Source organism: Puma concolor, chromosome B2 (genome assembly GCF_028749965.1).
Source record: "Puma concolor isolate L17-30 chromosome B2, mPumCon1.1.hap2, whole genome shotgun sequence".
Taxonomy (NCBI): Eukaryota; Metazoa; Chordata; class Mammalia; order Carnivora; family Felidae; genus Puma; species Puma concolor.
Window position 1 is genome coordinate 68,050,673 of NC_141671.1, and position 23,779 is coordinate 68,074,451.

Genomic DNA, 23,779 nt, shown 5'->3' on the forward strand with positions numbered 1-23,779 from the left:
TGAAAATTGATAACTAATTATAAGCCATCACTTAAAAACATTGAAATCTGTTTACTCACAATTTTATTCCATGGACACAACTAATTATGGATTGCATTAGTTACCAATAGCTGTGTAACAAATTACTCCAAAACGTCATGGTTTAAAACAACGAATTTTACTGTCTCAGTTTTTGTGAGTCCAGAATCTGGGTGCAACTCAGGATCTTTCCCTGGATGCAATCAACACGTTGGCTGGGGAAGGATATCCTTTCAAGCTCACTCATGTGATTGCTGGCAGGATTCCGTTCCTTGCTGGTCATTGGCCAGAGACCTCTCTCAGTTCTTTTCCACATGGAGTTCTCCACCGGGCAGTTTACATCATGGCAGTTAGCTTCCATCAGAGTGAGCACCTGGAGAGTGAGGGAGAGTGAACAGGATAGGTAAGGGTCTTTTTGTAACCTAATGTTGGAAGGGATATCCCATCACTTTTGACTTCACAAGTGAGTCACTAGGTCCAGCCCACATATAAGGGGAGGGAATAATGCAAAGTTGTAAATACCAGGAGACGGGCATCATTTTATAGGCCACTTACCACTTGGTTAATAGGTTGTGTTAACTGTAATTATTTTAATTTTATAATTTGAACTGATGTGTTATTACCTTTCTATTTAAAAGGCAGTTTATCTCACAGGGGCTATGTAGAAATTCTACACTTATTAAACTCTTTTCCTTTACTGTTTCATGATATAATATTAAATAGTGTTTGTGTAGTATTCTACCAGTTTCAGCACAAAAATATTAATACTCTCAAAAATTCTGTGAAGGCAAAATTAATATAGTACTTTTGCAGGTGAGAGAGGTGTCATTCAGAGAGATAAGTGGACTTTTGCAGTATTTTATAGCTATACATATGATTTTCATGATTATTTTTAATGTGTCAAGAAAGTTGTGTACAAGTCTAGGAAAAAAGTGTTTAAATTATTTCTTTTGACTACCTTTTGTTCATTTACTAGCATGGGCAGAAAAACGTGTGGATATACAAAAACTAAAAAAAAATGAGACAGAATAGTGTTATTTGCAATTCCTTCAGTCTTTCCTAATGTCACCAGCCCCAGAGTTGAGTTAGGGAGATCGGGGAATATTTCTGCTGTGAATGTTTAGGGAATAACCATGTTTGGAACTTGTTTCTACTTGCAGATGTTTGAAAAAAATTTCATGATTTTTTCCCCCCGCTGGCATGATTCTTCAATCCACTCAGAAGGACATCTTCTGTACTTTTTTTTCTACTCACTTTAAAAACTTAGAGAATAGAGGCCACAGTGTGAAGATGGACAGAAAAAAAGGGGAGGAAAATAAGAGAGATGGGAAAATAAATTCAGAGCTGGTGACTGTAGAGCAGGACGCATGCTGATTTCTAATTCTGCACTTGAGATTTAACTGCCCAGGAACAGCCGCTGCATCAGTCCTGGTGAGCTGGGTGAGGGGCAAGTGATTGTCCGTTTTCACACAGGTCAGGCTAAGGTATATGGGAATACCACTTTGGTCAGGTCGGTTGTAAAACGTGGGCAAAACAGATTGTAGAAAATGGGTTGACAGAGTTAGCTGGTTTTATAGGGATTTTGACTATCATGATGGCTGAATCAACTGTACATATAGAAACTGTCATGTTTATAGTCCATTTGCTGAAAAACAGTGGGCCATGCCACAAAATTGTGGGAAAACATCTGAATTTTATGGCCTCCTTAAGGTCATAGTCAGAAAATATTTTTTCATTTTCTTTTGCTAGTATTCCAGATTAAATTATGTTTCTATGGAAAATAACTTTAATCCTCTTAAGTATGGATGGCTTCAGTTACCTTCTAATGGGCTGCTCCACCTCTAGACTCTTCAGTCCTACACCTTGTGGTTTTATAAACCTTCCTAAAAATATCTATGTCACTATTTGCATAGAGACACTTAATGGCTTCTTCTTCCTCCAAATTAAAGATCATATTCTCAACATTTATTCAAGGTTTGTACAATCTGTACCAACTTTTCTGTACCTTGGTAACACTCATTTGTAACCCTATCATGTAGCACTTAATTTTCAAATTGAACAGACTACTTGACATCTCAACTTAGGTATAAATGTGTCACGTAATATATATCCAAAAAGACTGTGATTCCTATTTCCCTCACCTGCTCCTTCCCCAGGCTGTCCCATCCCAGGATATGTCATCACCATCTACCATCAGGTTAAAAGGTTAGAAGTCATCCTGTGTTCCTACACTTTCCTCATGACCCGACATGAGCAACCCATCAGCATGTTCTATTCAGGTTACCTGTAAATACACCCACATGGGACAATTTCCTGTCACATCCACTGCTTCCATCTAATGTGAGTTACTATCCTCTCTTACTAGATGATGCTAGTAGTCTCCTAGACATTTTCCTGTTTCTGTGCTTTCCTTCCAACATTTCAACTTCCACATATAAAGAGGAATTTTTAAGCCATATATGTCAGAGTATGGCACTCTCCTTCTAAAACCTTCCAATGACTCCTTGTATCATTTAGATTCAAGTCTACATTCATACCATGATCTCAAGATCCTGCGTGACTTGACTTCCCTCCTCTGCTATCATTCTCTCTATGTCTCACTATGCTCCATCACACTGGAAGTTTTTGTTCCTAACATGCCAGCTGGTTCCCTCCCCATTGCTCTGTCCTTTTGTCATTTTTGACTGGAGTGTTGGTTCCCCAGAACTTCACATGGCTGGCTCCTTTTGGTCATTTAGATTTCAGCTCAAGTGCTGACTTCCCAGGGAGGTCTTCCCTGCCCATCCAATCTAAGCTAGCGTTCTGTACACTTTCTATTCTATAGGCAAATTTTACGTTCTTTGCAGAACTTATCACCATCTGAAATTATTACTGTTTATTTTTTTTATTATCTGACTCTACCCACTGGACTATGAGCTCCCTGTGAGGTGGAGCCTCCTCTGACTTCTTTGACTTCTTCCCTGTGATATCCTAGCCCCTAGAACAGGATTGGACTGTAGTAGGTGTTCCAATCTGTATGTGAGACAAATTGTCTAGTTATGGGATTCTGAATATGACACAGTTTATATTTCTTGCATTAAAAAAAACATTTCCTTTGACATGAATGTTATATACTTTCCCTCTCTACTTTTGAAAATTGTTTCATCTTTCAAAACCTCACTTAAACACCAACTTTCTCAATCACTCTGGCACACAGTAATGGCCCTTCTTCAGTGCTATACCTATTCATGTCGGGTTCATAAAATTTTTTATTGTCCATGTGTCATTTTAAAGTTTAGATTATCTTTTTATGCCTATGTATCTTATGTCCTCAACTGGATTATAAGTCCTCTATAAGACTGGGATCTGAAGATATTCTATGCATTTTTTCCTATTATTATTGGTATTAAAAATGCCATTCATATATAGATGTTGAATAACATGTCTTGTTCAGTTCATTTTCATTCTCACACCTAGTCATAATTTCAAAAAATCAATTTATAAATTTGAAAAACTTCTTGCTTTTGGGTGACTGCTAACATTTTCATTTAAAATGGCACTATTTAAGGATATATCTGCAGAAACTAATTTCCAGATAATTGGTACCAACTGGAAGCCTTAACACTGAGTGCTGGTCTCTGCTACTCTTCTAGTTTAAGTAGGTAGGTGTGACTTTAGAGATCTGTCATAGACACAAGAGAGCTTAAAGAATACTTGCAGAACAACTAAACCAATATTGCATAGACAAGAAAATTAAAGGATGCACTTTGTAAAGAAGAAATCTTTACTAGAACTCAAAACTTTATTTTATAGGAAAAGCAAGTACCTTGTCTTATATAAGGATCAGCATCAAAAGAAATTATGTAATTTTTCACCAGTCAAAATTCATTCTTATCATTTAAGAATTTGCCACGCTGGCATATTCCTCTACTCTTCCTCCTTTTCTTTCCTCAGGAAATTGCATTAAATAAAATCAATCATCACAAGTATAAACTTTTCAACATTCTGTTCTCCATTTGCAATGTTATCTAGGCACTCGGTGCTCCTTCTCTGACTCTCTTCTGTGTCAAAGGGGAAAACTGTTTTGTACTAGGTTCTATTAAATGGGCTCTAGACAAGTATAAATAAATCTTGTTGATTACCAAAATCACCCACGTGCTCACAAAAGTAGCACTATCCCTGGTTTCAAGGACAATCTACCATCTAATTATAGATCCTACTTTTCCCCAGATTGTTTAGGATTTGATCCATAATTACCTCCACTTTCCCTCTATATTTAACATCTAACTGAACTGCATCATCTTTCAATGTACACATATGCTCATTATATGGAAAAGTCTTGGCCTCATTCTCCATCTGGCAACCATCCTATCTTTTCTTCCCTTCGCTGATGTTATAGAAAGAATAGTTCACATTCACTTCTCCATCCTCATATTTATACCTTATCCTACTAAGACACTGAGATCTTACCATCACCCCATTTAAATCGTATTGTAATAAACAAATGGATGGATGTTGTTAAGCAAATTTTATACTATAATTGATTCTCATGACCTGTGGTAGTCATGTTCTGTAAAGTCACCACAGAATTAGTGAATATTGAATCATTACTCTTGGAGGAAATACAGAGTTAGGTTCCTGTGAGCCTCTGGTCATATTGTCATCATCCAGTCTATACATAACCTTGATTTTTGTGAGTTTGAAGACACCTTATTTAATATATAATGTTAATTTATTGATGGTTCTAAAATTGGAAGTGCTGTCTCATCACCTTTGTCTTACTCTAGTCATTGCGAGCAAGTCATTAGAACCAGGCTATATACAAGGAGAGGGGATTACAGATGGTGTGGCAGCCAGGGGGTGGAGATCATTGGAAGTCATTTAGGAAGCTGTCTTCCTCCCCATCTCTTTTTCCATTTTGTCCTGCTCTGAAATATTTAGTGGGCAACTGTTTTGTAATTAGGTACTATAAACTGTACTCTAGGCAAGTATAATCAAATCTTGCTGATTACCAAAATCAACTAAGGAAGCTCTTACAAATACAGACTTTTGGATCTCACCTCCAGCTAGTCTGATGCAGTAAATCTAGGTAACATCTGGGGATGTATACTTTATTTTTTTTTTTAATTTTTTTTTTTCAACGTTTATTTATTTTTGGGACAGAGAGAGACAGAGCATGAACGGGGGAGGGGCAGAGAGAGAGGGAGACACAGAATCGGAAACAGGCTCCAGGCTCCGAGCCATCAGCCCAGAGCCTGACGCGGGGCTCGAACTCACGGAGCGCGAGATCGTGACCTGGCTGAAGTCGGACGCTTAACCGACTGCGCCACCCAGGCGCCCCGGGGATGTATACTTTAAAAGCACCTCGGGTAATTTTGGTATCAGGCTGGAATCTATCTCTCTAGGATTCTTTCCCTCAGGAACTCACAGTCTAATGGGAAAGATAGATGGGGAAACCACTAATTACTGCTGAGTTAGAGAAACACTTCCATAGAGACATGATGTGAAGTATGGAAGGAGAACATTTAAATGGGGCAGTTAGCAGGTAGCAGGAGCTGCTTCTCTGAGGCTGCATTCCTGAACAAGTCTTGACCTAGGAATAGGGTTAACAAAGAATAGGGGAAGAAAAATGGGTCTCAGGTAAGAAGAATATGTGGAAGATTATATGGCCCGATAAGAAACATAACAAGGAATCATAAATAGTTTGGTATGAATAGGAAAAAAGGCCGTTCTCCAGAAGCACTAAGTGGCCTATGAGTGCAATGGGAGTGGTCAGCTGGGTTACCCAGGGTTGGAGTTCCGCTGTGAGGTTAGGGCAGAGGTTCAGGGGTTTGTGGACAGTGGCAAAAGAACAATCCAAAAGATGGATTTAGCTGATAAGACAATGAAGTGAAGCAGGAAAGGAGGTGAAAGCTGGGAGAAAATACAGGCTGGAGACCTCCATGAGGTTCCAGAGTGCATGTTTGGGGACTGGGAAGGGGAGGGAACTGGAACATTGCGAGTGGGAGCACCAGAATTGAAGGTTAAGAGATGGAGTCTTCACAGTACAGCTCTAAGAGGACAAGAAATTTAAACTGACCTTGAAGAAAGAGACTGGCTATAATCTAGACTGACAAAGAGGGAAGGGGAAGCAGTTGACAACAAGTCTATTATACTACAAGCAGCAAAGGTTGGCTATTTTAACCCAGAGCATGAGAGACTTAAAAAAAATTTTTTTTTTTTAGTAGGTACCAACTAGTAGGTAGAATATTTATTTTAATGGAAGGAAGATCTTCAGGAAGTCACATGCAATTTAAAGGCTTCTTTTTATTCTAGAAGGGTAAGTAGATCCAGTAGGTTATATGATTAAAAATTTTAAATTTGATAATGTACACTGAATCAATAATTTCAAATTACTATTGTGTAAACCCATGAGAATGAAAGCCCTTTGCTTTCTGTTGGTAATACAAAGTTTTCTTATTTCTTTTGAGAGGAAAATAATCAGATTACTGGTGGGCAGAAGCCTGCCATTTGGATATGACTACCCCAGTTGCTGTGGATCTCTGAGGAGAAGTTTGTGGAGATCTGTGCATCCTTACTTCTGGAGGGGGTTATCCCCAGTACTGGTCAGGATTTCAGAGGCCAGTCTTCACCTCGGGAGACATGCATTATGAATGTTTCCACATCACACATGCTTAGCTTCCTTTGGAAGGAGCTTGAATTCTTCGGTAATCATAATTAGAGGTCGTATTTTAACAATGGTTTAGTGAAGAATTGATGATAAATTCTACTCCAGATGGTTGGGGATGTAAGCAGTAATGTTATCATTAGGGATTTTGTTCTCACACAAAGCTGCTGGTTATCATGGTTTCAAGTTATTTACCATTTTCTAGATCAATGACGCTGTACTGTGATTACACAATGCATAAACCTAACCTAGAGAGATGGAATCCTCAAACCGTCACAAAAAATGGCTGCTGTTATTTCAGCCTTGCCTCATGGATCCAGTTGCATGTGTGTTTTAAAGAGTCCAGAGAACATTTTCTTCATTTTCCATTCCCAAGACCATGATTTCTGGTGCAAATAGCAAAGCAGAACTGAACAAAATTTGTGATGCCTGAGGCTCTTCAAAGGAGTTTTCTAAATGATTCATAAATCAATAGCTGATAGACTCAGCCATGCAGGGCATTTGTTTGTTGCTTCTGATGGTTTGGATCCCTCCTCTTTTTATAAACAAATTCCTTTTGAATAATAAAGGACATCAAATAAAACCTCATGGTAGGGCCCCGGAAGCTGGCACTCTGTTAGCAGTTCAGCTTTGTTCTCAAGTTTTATGGGCAACTGCTGATTATAATTAACTAAAAACACTCAGAAGTCTAACTTTAAATAGAAGACTCAGACAGAGCATTTACTTATTTATTACTGCGGTTGTGGGGAGATTTCAAACCAATAAATCTAACACATAGTCTTAGGGAACAAAAATTTCTAGTGGTTTAAATAAGTATTTAAACTATTTGGCTTGATATATTTGTCTTTGCTCTAAGGATAAATACTGGACCCTTTTGATTTATCTAAGAAGAGAGAAAGTGCATTTCCTCTTAACATATATCTATCATCACTGGCTTGGGTTGTGATAACAAGGGAATGGGACAAATATCCTTTTTAAAAAAAATAAAGATGCTTTATGTTTTAAAATTCTTTAAAGCCTTACATGCTCATTACAGAAAACCTAGAAAATACAGATTATCAGAAACAGCCTCCCCACTCTCTTGATTTTCCTCTCATCAATGGATATTCATTCTCCGTCTCTTATTGCTGGGTCCCCCTCATCAACCTGACCTTTAACATTGGTGTACCCAGGACTCTGGCCTCTTATTCCCTTTCTCCATGATCATATTGAGTCCAGTGGCATTTAAAAAACCATGTATATGCTGTGAATATATATATTTATTCAGCCTGGACCTTTTCCTTGAACTCTGGACTTGTATAGCCAGCTGCCTATTCAGTACTCTATTTGGCTGTCCATAAGCATCTCAAATTAAAATATCCCATTCTGAGCCTCTGATTTCCCAACCTCCACAGCTGTTCCCTATTCTGTTTAACAACACCTCATACTTCCAGTTTTCTCTGGCCAGAAAGCTTTTAGTCACCTTTAACTCCTCTCTCATACCTCATGCTCAATCCATCAGGAAAACCCATTAGATCCACCATCAGACTATTCCCAGAATTTGACCACTTTTTGACCATTTCCATCCATATGACTTTAGTTGAAGCCACCATCATCTCTCACCTGGATTTTCAGTAGCTTCCTTAAGTAGTCTCTCTATAATTATCCTTGCCCTCTTGCTCTGTTCACACAACAGCCACAGTGAGGTTTTAAAAATATGTTAGATAATGTCACATCATGGCTCAAAATCTTCCAGTGCTTTTCCATCTCACTCAGGATAAAAGCCAAAATCCTTGCACAGGCCTATAAGGCCCAAAATGACTTTTCTGTTTTCCTTTTTCTTCCTTCCTTCACACACCAACTGTATTCCCTATTCTCTTGTTATATTTCCTTCCACATGACATTTATCACCATCTAGTACACCATATAATTTTCATTTTGTCTCTTTACACCTGAGTATACACTTCACAGGGATGGAGATTTTTGTCTTTTCTTATTTTTATTGATGTGTTTTCTACTTTGAAGCACACAGTAAGCATTCTGTAAACATTTGTTACTGTTGTCACGAATGACTGAAGAAGGGAGGTGGCCAGGAGGGGCTTCTAAGAATACATAACTCCAGAAAATTAGTGCTGTCATAGACAAAACAAATGCAACAAACAAGCAAAAACCAAAAATCCTCATATTCTAATCCACACAAAGACAACTATATATTCCATCCAGTTTGGTATTTTGCCTTCTTGGGAAGATAATTTATAAGTGGTGATTCAAAATTCTTTAAGCCCTAGATCTTACAAGGTCCTGGCTGTGTTCAGTAAGAATGCAGATTTTCATTCTCAAAGAAGTCTTTTCCTAGCCCCACCTTTTATCCACAATGCTGAAAATGTTCACAAGTAATGAACCTCATAAGCTGTTTCCTTGCCTTGTGTCTAACTTTCTGTCTTATGCCACTAGAAATCTTTGTAAGGCACTGGTCTATATTAGGGGTCAACACATGTTTTCTGTAAAGGGTCAGACAGTAAGTATTTTTAGATTTTATGGGTGATAGAGTCTTGATGTCTATTGCAATTACTCAACTCTTCTGTTGTAGAGAAAAATAGCCATAGAAAATATATAAAGAATGGGTGTGGCTGTGTTCCAAAAACTCTTTATTTAGAAGAATAGTTAGTGTGCCAGATTTGGGCCTTGGGCAGTTTGTTTGCCGACTCCTGGTCAAAGTCATGTCATTTTGTTACTTAAAATTTCTTGATGGGTTCCCACTGCAACATAATAAAATTCAATATGTCTAGCTTGGTATACAGCACCCTTCATAGTCTGGCACCAGCCTATCATTTCACCATTATTTTTAAATTTTTTTTTTTTTTTAAACGTTTATTTATTTTTGGGACAGAGAGAGACAGAGCATGAACGGGCGAGGGGCAGAGAGAGAGGGAGACACAGAATCGGAAACAGGCTCCAGGCTCTGAGCCATCAGCCCAGAGCCCGACGCGGGGCTCGAACTCACGGACCGCGAGATCGTGACCTGGCTGAAGTCGGACGCTTAACCGACTGCGCCACCCAGGCGCCCCTCACCATTATTTTTAAAAAAAACATTATTTATTTTGAGAGAGAGAGAGTGCAAGTGGGGAGGTGCAGGGAGACAGAGGGGGACAGAGGATCCAAAGCGGGCTCTGTACTGACAGCAGAGAGCTCAATGTGGGGCTTGAACTCACGAACTGTGAGATCAGGACCTGAGCCAAAGCCGGACACTCATCCTACTGAGCCACCCAGGTGCCCCCGCCATTATTTTTAGTTACGCTCATCTCAAATGATCTTCTAGTATATTGTGTTGATTGTATCCTAGTTGGGTCACCCATCAACAGGAGCTTCTGGTTTCAGCAGCTCTGGTATCTTGTCTTCCCCAACTAACTTAACATCTTTGCTACAACTGACAGTGGCCTAGGATCAGGTCTTTGTTTCTACAGGGATTGGCATGAAGTTTGAATCCTGTTTCCCCAGTCTTAATAATGAGAGATGCCTATGTTTATCCAATTGAGTTGTCATCAGGAAATGGACATGTTGAGACATACCCATAAGTATGAGTGTGTAAAGGATTCAGACTGGTATTTTTTATATATGTTTTCAATTCTGAGTTATTAAGCGTATCCATTAAGTTTTTTAGCAAATTCAAAATAGCAGCAAGATTTCTTAGATATATAGTAGATAGAAGAATGGAGTGACATAGCACATAAATATTATTATCTGTTATTTTACCAAGAAATATTTTCAGTTCTGAGGATGATCAAAAGCACAATATAATTAGGAAAGAGACAATAAAAGATTGAGGTAACTGAATAAAACTGTTAATTAACAGAGTTCACAAAATTGAAAAAATATTCTTTTGGGTTACGACTTCTTTTGAGTGTTCATTCATTCATTCTATGGATATTTACTGCTGGCTTACTGTGTTCTATGCACTGTTTGAAATTCTGGAATACATGGTGTTAAAGATGTTGGAAATAAATATCGATGACCAGTATTTCAGGTATTAGCCCAACAAACATTTGAAACATCTGCCATAGCCCGGACCTCTGACTCTATTTTGGGTGTGTGTTTTCTTGTGGTGAGATAATGTTGGGGGCTGGGCATTACAGTGCTATCTTGTGTGGAAAAACACTTAAAGATGATATTGTTATTTCAACGAAGTAGCCCTCAGAGTTCCATTTGATTTGATGCTTTTTGTCAGTTGGCCTCTCAATGTTAATGTTTCTACCAGACTGAAATAATCTGTCATCCTCTGGAGTACTAGCCAAATTTAATTCAAATTAGTTCTGAAATGAAAGACGACACATTTAATCAAGGTAAATACATTGGTGACCATTTGAAAATACATTTTTAAAAGTGACTTTGCCAACCAGATGGTGTCTCCATGCAAGCATCTGGATCTTGAAGAAATACTCTGTACAAAGTACACTTGGGGCTGGCTCCTAGCAGGAGTGGATTGCTTTCCTTATTTGATTGCAGATGGCTCAGGACAGGCATTTGAGCCCACCCCAAAGTGGAGACCCTTGCCCAGGGTCAATGATGATGACTAGGGCAATAATACTGGATGTGGTCTGCCTCTGTCCTGAGGTCCCACTCTCTTGGGAGCCTCCTGCTGCTGACCAGCACGTCGATAGCCTATTTCCCAAGAGCAGTCTGGACTCAGACTTGTAGATCAGCTCTCACTGCTCCGGGAATGGGCAGATGCCCTAGTGCTTTGATAGTTTTTCTTTCTGGTTTGTTCTGTGTCAGCCTTCCTTGCGTTGAAGTGGGAGGACCTCATATTTTGTTGAAGGGATGAATGCATAAGGGGCAAATGAGGCCTTTTTTGTTGTCTTGATTCCAGGTTATGTGAGCTTACCTAACTTACCTGGAGTCTCCAGGTGGTCAACTAGGGCTTAGCATCCTGCATGGCTGCCAGCTCCAAGCAATAAAGTGTTTACTTGATGGCCATTCCCTTCTGTGCATATATTTTCCTCTGTGCATATGTGTTTCTCAGAGACCCTGCAGGGAGAGGAGATCATTTAAGGACAGGATTTTGAATTAATTTCCCATGCCTGAGACACTTAAAAACATTTTTTATAAGCAAAAATCTGTACCCCTTGTTGATGTAACTTGCATATCCTTTGAAGGAACATAAACCTTCAAATATAGTTGAGTAAAGAATTGAAGCTTATCTATTTTCATATTGTGAAATGATGTAAACATGGAAAAAAAAATCAAACAATAAAAGTCTATCCAGTTAAAAGTGATCATTTGACCCTTATCCATAGTTTCACTCACTGGAGGTAATGCCATTCAACAGGTTCTAATGGATGCCTCCAGAAATTTTTCAGGTATATACATCAATGCATAATTTTTTAAGGTTTATTTATTTATTTTGAGAGAGAGGCAGAGAGAGGACAAGAATCCTGAACAGGCTCTGCACTGCCAGCACAGAGCCCGATGTGGGGCTCAAACTCGTGAACCACGAGATCATGACATGAGCCAAAATCAAGAGTAGGACACTTGGGGTGCATGGGTTGGCTCAGTCAGTTAACTGTCTAACTATGGTTCAGGTCATAGTTCAGTTTGTGAGTTTGAGCCCCTCATTGGGTTCTGTGCTGACAACTCAGAGCCTGGAACCTGCTTCGGATTCTGTGTCTCCCTCTGTCTCTGCCCCTTTCCTGCTTGCACTCTGTCTCTCTCTCAAAAATAAACATCAAAAAATAAAAAAAAAGAGTCAGACACTTAACCAACTGAGCCACCCAGGCGTCCCAACATCAGTGCATAATTTAAAAGCATGTTAAAAACTTAAATAGTATTATTTTAAAAACACATATGCACAAATGGGATTAAACCATTTTATACTTTGCTGTTCGAAATTTAACAATGTCTTAAAGATTCTTTCATAGCAGCCCATAGAGACCTACTTCATTCTTATAATGACTACATAATTTCTTTAGTGCGGGAATGTAGAATAATTTATTCAGTGAGGGACTTAATTGGTTTAAAGATGATAAATGTCTCACTGAATGGATAGTGCTTGCTTGAAGGTATTTCTCCCAAGGTAAAGATATCATTTAAATTTACCTCTCTCTTTTTTTTTTTAACGTGGAAAGTAAAAATTCAACTCTACTTATATTTTTGGAAGTGTGAATTTTAGAGGTGCTAGTGTTAATTTTACCATCAGTTGGAATAATAGCAAAAGAATAACAACAACACAAACATTGTGGCTGGATAATACTTCAATGTATTCATCTGTGCCTTGAATATTTCCTACTCTTGTCAGAAGGAGAACCCTGACAACTCCTCCTTCCCCAGTCCTTGTCCCCGGACAGTAGTCACCTGCATCTGAAGCAGCCCCAAAGACTAAGAAATTTATGGAGAAAGGCCAGTGGCTGGAATGTCAGGCTGGCAGATTCAGAGTTTCTTTGAGTTCTCAGAAGCCCCAGGCTGGAGAACAGGGAAAGGAAAGTGAAGGAACTACTCACAGAAGAGAAAGGAATGTGGAAAAAACCTGGGAGGGGTAGGAGTGGAGAAGAACCACCTGGGAGCTGAGGAATGAGGACTCCACTCTGAGTGAGCATTCTGTTCCCAGAGACTCTCCCTGGTGTCTAGAGCTTCCTGTCCCTGTTCCTCCCCTAGCTCACCACCTGTGGTTGATCTTGGAAAGGAGAGCTGTTGTTGGTGGTGAGAAGCTGGGACACTCTAGAGAGGGTTGTGAAAGGAGGCCTCAACCCCCTACCAAGTTTGGGCTGGACCAATCTTTTGAGAGTATCCTTGTGATCTAGCTCAGTGATGGGCACACAGCTCTCATGCCCAGCACTATTGTCAAAGCATGGAGAATGCAGAAGTGAAGTTAGTGAGGATGGGCAACTATTTTAAGGAATTTTGCTATGAATAGGAGCAGAGACGTGAGACCACTACGTTCCAGGAAAGTAGCAGTTACAATCACATATAGATAGTATCAGTCATAATAGAGCCTGAGGCAAGCCCTCTGGACTTTCTAGTTAGGGGAGACAAATATTTACCCTGTTTACTTAACTCATTTATGATGGAGTTTTCTTACATTTGCAACCAAAAGAATCCTAATTAATAAAGAGGGTGATTCTCCTTCATCTCTCTGGCAGGGAAACAGAAAAGCTCAGTGATCTTGCTTTTTGGAAGACTCTAAAAGTTTCAAAATATGTAGTAGTAGCATTAAAAAAAATAGCACAAAATATTTTTAAGAATGCCAAATAATTAACCTTCAAATTTCTCACAAAGAAATAACAAATAAGAGACACTAGTGTAAACACTTGGCTAATCTCAACATAAATTGCTGAAAAGTAGCATAGACGATTCCTAGTCTATGCATAGCATTGAGCCATAAATCATCCCACAGAACAACTTACTTCACTCTTTAGTTTCAGTGTAGTATTTATGTTCTGCGAATTCTTTAAAGAAATATATTGGAGAGGGGTCCCTGGGTGGTTTAGTTGGTTAAGTGCCCGACTCTTGATATCAGCTCAGGTCATGATCTCATGGTTTGTGGGCTCGAGGCCCACATTGGACTCTGTGCTGACAGTGTGGAGCCTACTTGGACTTCTCTCTCCTTTTCCCTCTGCCCCTACCCCACTCGTAGTCTGTCTCTCAAAATAAATAAATGAACTTAAAAAAAAGAAATATATTGGACAATGATTTTTCAGAGTTTCATAATTTTAGGAACATGTTCTTCCAATTTTATATAGAACAGCCGTTTTCAGTCAATATTTCATTTGTTCAATTTTAGTATAAAATAATTTATAGTGATAGATTAAAAAGAATAAATTATTTTGTTCTAATTAGAATCATACTTCAAAATTAATTAATTACCATAAAGGTGTCATTTCTTTCCTTGAAAAATTTAACACATGCTAGAATATCATTCCTAGGAAAGTGTGATGAATGGAACATAATGGAGAAAAATTGAGAAGTATGGTCAATGCTAATTATTATTTTTTTTTTTTAATTTTTTTTTCAACGTTTTATTTTTATTTTTGGGACAGAGAGAGACAGAGCATGAACGGGCGAGGGGCAGAGAGAGAGGGAGACACAGAATCGGAAACAGGCTCCAGGCTCCGAGCCATCAGCCCAGAGCCCGACGCGGGGCTCGAACTCACCGACCGCAAGATCGTGACCTGGCTGAAGTCGGACGCTTAACCGACTGCGCCACCCAGGCGCCCCGCTAATTATTTTTTAATTAAGCAAAAAAAAAAAAAAAAAAATTAAACTTAGTGAAAGCATCTGCCTGATAATCTACTTGGAAGCTTCTCAAATTCTCATGATGATTTGGAGTAGTTAATTAAGAAATTATCACCTTAAGATAGTTCTGCCTGGGCGTGTTCTTGGAAAGAAGGAAAATGGGTATCTTTTACTTGTTATGGGTACATTTTACTAAAGTGATCTACCTTTTATAAATTACATTAGCAAACATTTTTTTTTCCCTCACAGTAATATCTCTAAGTATATTTTGTTTTGTAAAAACCAGAAGATATTTAATTTTTAGTAGGAAAACCAGCCATAAGGGAAGACTGCCAAAAAGCATGAAGATAGCCCCTTTTGGCTCCCTGTTCTCCTGATTTTTTCCTTTATGGATGAATGACTTCTTTTTATAGCCTCTTTAAAAGCATGCATTTTCAGAACACCAAGTCTTCTTCCTTCCGTTGCATGTTTCAAAAAACTAGTATAGAAGGAAATGAGCATACATAAATGTCCCTTTATCCTGGGGTAGTAATTTTATTTTATTTTATTTATTTATTTATTTTTTATTAAAAAAAAAATTTTTTTTTTTCAACGTTTATTTATTTTTTTTGGGACAGAGAGAGACAGAGCATGAACGGGGGAGGAGCAGAGAGAGAGGGAGACACAGAATCGGAAACAGGCTCCAGGCTTTGAGCCATCAGCCCAGAGCCTGACGCGGGGCTCGAACTCCCGGACCGCGAGATCGTGACCTGGCTGAAGTCGGACGCTTAACCGACTGCGCCACCCAGGCGCCCCAGGGGGGTAGTAATTTTATATCTTTTTATGTTTTAGAAGGTAGAAATTTTATTTATTTATTTAAAAAAATTTTTTTAACGTTTATTTATTATTGAGAGACCGAGACAGAGCATGAGCATGGGAGGGGCAGAGAGAGGAGGAGACACAGAATCTGAAGGAGGCTCCAGGTTCTGAGCTATTAGCACAGAGCCCGATGAGGGGCTCGAACTCACAAACCCAGCGAGATCATGACCTGAGCTGCAGTCAGACGTTTAACTGACTGAGCCACCCAGGCACCCCAAGGTAGGAATTTTAAAAGAAGGTATTTTTTTCTGTGTGGACAGAAGTCATTCTATAGTGAGGATGTCAGGAATACAATTCTATTTCTAGCAGACATCTGTTTATCTAGATTTTAGCAAACATATCTTTATAGCAGACATCAATCTAGAATCCAAGTATCCAGAAATCTGAAATAAGAAAGATTTCCTCTCCACCTCCCATCTCTACTCCCTTCACAACAGGATCGGGGCTAGGTCAGTGGTTAAGCAAGACGAATGGAAGAAGACTGAGGACAGGAATCCAAGGTCTGTTGCTTTTAGGTGAGATACCTGGCCTGAGTTTTGGATATGTGGAAAGAAGATCTGAAAGTGAAGAAACTATCCCATATGGAGGTCCAAATTGTGCTGGTCTGTGTCAGGATTATATCTCCTGTTAGCAAGTAGTACTGTCCAGGCATTTTCTATTAGTGGAAGCGAACGTGCAGGTAATATGGACCTAGAGGGCCCGCAAGCAGCAAGTGTTGGGAACTCAGTGATACAGAGCAGAGTTAAGGAGAAGGGATCTCGTTGATGTGAGGACCAGCATGTTGTTATTGTGAGGACTGAAAACTCCTTGCAGGGAAGGGGGCAGGTTCCCATTGTTTGTGTGGCCTCCCTCACACATTTTGTGGTGCATCATAGGCACTCAACATATTGCTGTTAAATGGGAAAATAAAGCACAGAGCTCAGTTTCTCTTGGGGGTAAATGTGAGACAGTTGATTTATTCAGAAATTGGGTGTGAAGGAAGGCCTTGGGATACAGGGCACAAAGAAGAAAGTTGGACTCTGTTGATAGGGGATTAAATCATCAGGATTCAGGGGGTACCATTGGCTCATTCATCCAACAACTATTTATTGAACATCTACTCTGTGTCATGTGTTACACTAGGTGTTTACAGAGTAGTGAAAATATAGATAAGGTTTCCCTGGTAGCACTTAGGCTCTATCAGTAAGACTTACATTCCACAAATGATTAACCATTAGTGCCCAGAAGACATGCATGTTGCTATGAGTGTGTGCAATAGTGATGCTTGAATGGGGTGTGAGCAGAAAGGCCTCCTTAAATACTGTTTAATCTGGTTCCTGAAAGAAAGTAATGCTTAGGTGAGGAGGAGGTCTCCTTAGGCAGAGGGAGTATCATGTGCAAAGGTGCTGAGGTGGATGGGAACTTTGCTTTTGTGACAACCTGAGAGAAGCTGGTGTGGCCAGAGAGTGATGGGGAGAGTGGAATGAAGTGAAGCTGGAGAGGTGGGCAGGAACTAGATTATGCAGAACCATGCAAGCAATTTAAGGCCATTTGTGTTGTCATATAAGCCACATTGTATTGATTAATTTTCTTTTGCTTGCAAGCAACAGACAACACTCTGGCTGGCTGAAATGGAGCAAAGGGAGTGCTTGGAAGTATGACCCTGGGTTGGCTTGTAGGTGGAAGAAAAGCTAAAAAGCCAGGCATTGTGCAGGGCAGAGACCGGGCAGCCCCAGGAGCTTGACAGTAGGATGTTGTGTAATCAGTATTGCCCTTAAATGTGAGAAAAAAAGCCCTCCTGTCATAGGGCCTATCCTTTTGGAACTCCTTCTTTTCCCTTCTTCCAGAGAGTCCTGTCTCCATGGACCAAGGGATTCTCAGGGCAAAGGGCAAATGCCCACCTAGAGCTCATGCTCACCCATCCAGACCACAGCCCAGGTACCTGGGATTTGGGACTTTCCTGCCCTACAGGTCACAAGCCTGCTTTTGGGATGTATGTAGACCTCTTTCTTCCAAGTGTAAAACCCTCCAGCAGAAGTAAAATCCTGGAAATAGCCAGTTGAGGGGCTTATGGTTGGAGATAGGACATGCAGGCTGAGAAGAGGTCTCATTGTCTAACACACTGTTTGGTGCATGGTAGGTACTCAATACATTGATGATCAATAAAGAAACAAGGATTCAGTCAGAGGGGGTATATTGAAATGCATATAATGCCCTTACAGACCCAGATGGGGCAGCAGTTGGAAAAAGAAGGAGGGCATTTGCCTCAGAACTTTCAGGAATCTGAAAATTCTAAATTTGATCTGACCTTCCAGATCATTATGAAGTATAGAGTACAGAATACATTTTGCTCAATGGTTTATTAGCTTGATTTATAACTTTTGAATATTTAGACATGTGCTTTGTGGGCCTCGATTTGTACTTCTTATCCTGGCCCCAACCAGGAAATTTTAGGGATGAGTTTGGTTGTAGACTTTTTCTAGAGCCCTTATATTGAGGTAGACTCAGGTCTGTATGCTTCTTGACTAAAGTTTCAAGTTCCCAGAAAAGAAATCAGCTGAGGGCAAGGCAACATGGAATAGATAGGAAGATTTGGAGAAAACTCTGGGGGCTGAATAGCTATTCTTATGGGTGTGTGTTTTATGCGTTTTATACTTTAGTCTAAGACCGGTAGAAACCACTGAACAAATTTTAAGCAAGAGAGTGACATGGTTCTATCCGATTTGAGAAGGGATTCCACTGGCACTTGAGTGGGGAATGGGCTGGAAGGGACCAACAGTTGATGTTTGAGACCCCCCAAGAAGCTGAGCCAGTGAGAGATGATGTTGGTTTGGACAGAAGACTTGTATGGTGGCTTGGGCATGAAAAGTGGACAGAGAGATGTTCAGAAGGAGAATCAGTGTCGAACTTGCTGAATCATTATTGTAGTGAAGAAGACAGCAACGTCAGGGATTAACTCTCAATTTCCAGCTTCAGAAAGATTGACACAATGCTGAGAAGGAGAGCTACATTCTATTTTGTACTTATTCCAGCTTGAGTTTTGTTTTCACCATTTCAGCCAAGCTGCGTCGTCAGGGCTGCTAGTGACTTCCATTTGGTCAGATCCAGGGGTTAATTCTCACCCCTCAATTTGCCCTCCGATTATAAGAGTTGGACAGAGCTGGTCATTCTCTCTTTGAAACACTTTCTTGGTTAGGCTATAGTGGAGCCCTTCATCTCTCTCTCTCTCTCTCTCTCTCTCTCTCTCTCTTTTTTTCTCATTTTACCAAGTGCTCCTTCTCAGCTCATTTGTTGGCTTGTCCTCATCTTTGCAATCTTTAAAGGTCAAAAGTTCTCCAAGGGTTGAGTCCTCGGGTCATTTCTTTTCCAGGTGGGTTTATCTAGTACCGTCTTTAAAATCTCCTTGTTGACCACTCTTCTTTACCTCTTCCTTGGACCGCACACCCATAGCCTTCTATTCTGTGCCTAAACCTGCTACTTCCATAGTCATGCCATCCCCTCCATTTATGACAACTCCAATTTTTCATTTGCTTGGGCCAAAAACCTTGAAATCACCCTTGATTCCTTTCTTTCATATCCTGCAGTCAATTTATCAGAAGATCCTGATGGCATACTCTTTGAAACATATTCTGAATCTAACTACTTCTTATTGCCATCTCTGCAATTACCCGTGTGAGCCGCTACCACCTCTCACCTGGATTATTACAGCAGCCTTCAATCTAGAATCTTGCTTCTGTCTTTGACCCAGTGTATTCTGTTCTCCATACATACATTCCCATAAATGGGATCCTTCCAAGAAAGAAAAAAAGTGAGATATTCATAATTCTAACTTAAAACCTGACATGGCTTTCCATTTCATGTTCTATCAGAGTTCTTTATAAGGCCCAATTGGCTTTATATTATTTGACTTTCTGCTACATCTCCCATGTTATCTCTTATCACCTTTATATCTCTTTGCTGCAGTTACATGGGCCTCACAGATGTTTCTCAAACATCTAGACATGCTTCCATTTCAGAATATTTGTGACTTCCATTTTGTCTGCCATATTCCTTCAGATTCTACATGGCTTTGTCTTTCATGTTTTCAGATCTCTGCCAAAATGCTATTTTATTTTATTTATTTTTTTTTTCAACGTTTATTTATTTTTGGGACAGAGAGAGACAGAGCATGAATGGGGGAGGGCAGAGAGAGAGGGAGACACAGAATCAGAAACAGGCTCCAGGCTCTGAGCCATCCGCCCAGAGCCCGACGCGGGGCTCGAACTCACGGACCGCGAGATCGTGACCTGGCTGAAGTCGGATGCTTAACTGACTGTGCCACCCAGGCGCCCCTAAAATGCTATTTTATAAGTGGGGCCTTCGCTGACCACCCTCTCTCAAATCCCGTGGCCATCTTTCCCACCTCCCATCACTATCTGCCCTCTTATGTTGGTTTATTTTTCTGTACAGAACTTGACACCATCAGGCCTATTTTTTTATGATCTGCTTCCCTTCCTTAGAATGTGAGCTTCAGGTTCACTGGGATTTGGTCTCTGTATTTTACCCCAGGGCCTTGGCTAGTGCTTGGCATAGATGATAGGCTCAGTAAGTCAAAGTTGGACAACAAATGAAGAAGCTCAGAAAGATACACACCTGACTACAAATCCTTTAAAGAATAATGTATTTAATGTGGATTTTCTTCAGGGGTTGGTGACAGGGAACTTTAAGACATAGGATAAAAGAAGATTTTTAGAAATTCCTTTCATCTCAAGATTATTTCTTGAGGCTACCCCTCTTTCTTTTTCTTTTTTTTTAAATTTATTTATTTAGCCTCTCTCCCTATACATGAGTTTTGCAGATCCTCCTTACTTTTTCTGCTTCTCTTTCATCTACTACTTATGAAAAGAGTTTTAGCTCTAGCCTACTGGTTCCCTAAGTTTGGACTCTAGGCCTGCAGCGTCAGCATTACTGGAACTTATTAAAAATGCCAATTATAAAGCCCCACCTCAGACCATCTGAATAAAAAACTCTGGGCTGGGGCCTAGCAATCTATGGTCCTGCTAGTAGCACCACTCTCCTTTCCATCCACATGCAGATCTGCCCCCTAAAGGTCCAGTGGTTCATTGAGAAAGTTTAGAACACTTTCCTTGTGTGTGTGTGTGTGTGTGTGTGTGTGTGTGTGTGTGTGTGTGTTTTGTAAAAGACTGCAATTTTTATAACATTACACATCTTTGTATGTCACAGGTTAATTACCTGCCACATTTGCAAACTGTCTGTGGAAAAGAACTACATTTTGTTTCTAAAATCCCTTGTGAGCTCCAGATGGAGGGGAAGTTGCTGATACTGGAGATTGTGGGTGGTTGTGAGGGTGCTGGCAATGGGTCTGTTTCAGGCACTGTTGCTCTCCTGCTGCATCTGGGAGGGATGTGCACTCTTGCCACGTCGGACTGCTTCCCTCAGGCTTCAGGTTGATTTGCTATTAGCATTTTTCTCAGCCTGAAAGTCTGAGAGTCATAAAATTGTGTTTTCCCATAAAATTGTATATTTGTGTGCCTTTGTGGTCCAGTGTTAGGAACCTATGGATTGATTGATCAACTGTCAAGAAAGCATATTCTAACCATTCTAGTTAATCAAAGTTTCCTATGCAAACTCTTATTTTATAAAAATGGTGCTCAGAGAAAATGAGAAGATTTTGTTTTCTTTCTGCAACAAAGACAATAAGTTAGATTAAGCAGAAACAAAGCACTCATTTCGTATTTTTTTTAATATGAAATTTATTGTCAAATTGGTTTCCATACAACACCCAGTGCTCATACCAACAGGTGCCCTCCTCAATGCCCATCACCCACCCTTCCCTCCCTCCCACCCCCCCATCAACCCTCAGTTTATTTTCAGTTTTTAAGAGTCTCTTATGGTTTGGCTGTCTCCTTCTCTAACTTTGTTTTTTTTTTCCTTCCCCTCCCCCATTGTCTTCTGAAGTTTCTCAGGATCCACATAAGAGTGAAAACATATGGTATCTGTCTTTCTCTGTATGACTTATTTCACTTAGCATAGCGCTCTCCAGTTGCTATGGAGATGCTATGGAGGCTCCAGAATCCACATTGCTACAAAAGGCCATATTTCATTCTTTCTCATTGCCAAGTAGTATTCCATTGTGTATATAAACCACAATTTCTTTATCCATTCATAAGTCGATGGACATTTAGGCTCTTTCCATAATTTGGCTATTGTTGAGAGTGCTGCTATAAACATTGGGGTACAAGTGCCCCTATGCATCAGTACTCCTGTATCCCTTGGGTAAATTCCTAGCAGTGCTATAACTGGGTCATAGGGTAGGTCTATTTTTAATTTTTTGAGGAACCTCCACACTGTTTTCCAGAGCGGCTGCACCAATTTGCATTCCCACCAACAGTGCAAGAGGGTTCCCGTTTCTCCACATCCTCGCCAGCATCTATAGTCTCCTGATTTGTTCATTTTAGCCACTCTGACTAGTGTGAGATGGTATTTCAGTGTGGTTTTGATTTGTATTTCCCTGATGATGAGCGACGTTGAGCATCTTTTCATGTGCCTGTTGGCCATCTGGATGTCTTCTTTAGAGAAGTGTCTATTCATATCTTCTGCCCATTTCTTCACTGGATTATTTGTTTTTCGGGTGTGGAGTTTGGTGAGCTCTTTACAGATTTTGGATACTAGCCCATTGTCTGATATGTCATTTGCAAATATCTTCTCCCATTATGTCAGTTGCCTTTTAGTTTTGTTGATTGTTTCCTTGGCAGTGCAGAAGCTTTTTATCTTGATGAGGTCCCAATAGTTCATGTTTGCTTTTAATTCCCTTGCCTTTGGAGATGTGTCGAGTAAGAAATTGCTACGGCTGAGGTCAGAGAGGTCTTTTCCTGCTTTCTCCTCTAGGGTTTTGATGGTTTCCTGTCTCACATTCAGGTCCTTTATCCATTTTGAGTTTATTTTTGTGAATGGTGTAAGAAACTGGTCTAGTTTCAACCTTCCGCATGTTGCTGCCCAGTTCTCCCAGCACCATTTGTTCAAGAGACTGTCTTTTTTCCATTGGATATTCTTTCCTGCTTTGTCAAATATTAGTTGGCCATACATTTGTGGGTCCAATTCTGGAGTCTCTGTTCTAATCCATTAGTCTACGTGTCTGTTTTTGTGCCAATACCATGCTGTCTTGATGATGACAGCTTTGTAGTAAAGGCTAAAGTCTGGGATTGCGATGCCTTCTGCTTTGGTCTTCTTCAAAATTACTTTGGCTATTCGGGGCCTTTTTTGGTTCCATATGAATTTTAGGATTGCTTGTTCTAGTTTCGAGAAGGATGCTGGTGCAATTTTGATTGGGATTGCATTGAATGTGTAGACAGCTTTGGGTAGTAGTGACATTTTGACAATATTTATTCTTCCAACCTATGAACATGGAAGTTTTTTCCATTTCTTTATATCTTCTTCAATTTCCTTCATAAGCTTTCTATAGTTTTCAGCCTACAGATCTTTTACATCTTTGGTTAGATTTATTCCTAGGAATTTTATGCTGCTTGGTGCAATTGTGAATGGGATCAGTTTCTTTATTTGTCTTTTGTTGCTTCATTATTAGTGTATAGGAATGCAACTAATTTCTGTACATTGATTTTGTATCCTGCAACTTTGCTGAATTCATGTATCAGTTCTAGAAGACTTTTGGTGGAGTCTATCAGATTTTCCATGTATAATATCATGTCATATGCAAAAAGTGAAAGCTTAACTTCATCTTTGCCAATTTTGATGCCTTTGATTTCCTTTTGTTGTCTGATTGCTGATGCTAGAACTTCCAACACTATGTTAAACAACAGCGGTGAGAGTGGACATCCCTGTTGTGTTTCTGATCTCAGAGAAAAAGCTCTCAGTTTTTCCCCATTGAGGATGATGTGAGCTGTGGGCTTTTCATAAATGGCTTTTATGATGTTTAAATATGTTCCTTATATCCCGACTTTCTCGAGGGTTTTTATTAAGAAAGGGTGCTGGATTTTGTCAAATGCCTTTTCTGCATCGATTGACAGGATCATATGGTTCTTATCTTTTCTTTTATTGATGTGATGTATCATGTTG

The 23,779-nt window shown here is 39.8% G+C and overlaps 1 long non-coding RNA gene across 1 annotated transcript in view; it reads left to right on the top strand.

Moving 5' to 3' along the window:
• Positions 1 to 348: 348 nt before the first annotated feature.
• The window catches only part of LOC147581032 (uncharacterized), a 370,816-nt gene continuing 347,385 nt past the window's right edge, over positions 349 to 23,779 (top strand). The window contains exon 1 of the long non-coding RNA XR_015250827.1: positions 349 to 421. This is a non-coding gene — a long non-coding RNA (uncharacterized LOC147581032). The remainder of the gene's footprint in view (positions 422 to 23,779) is intronic.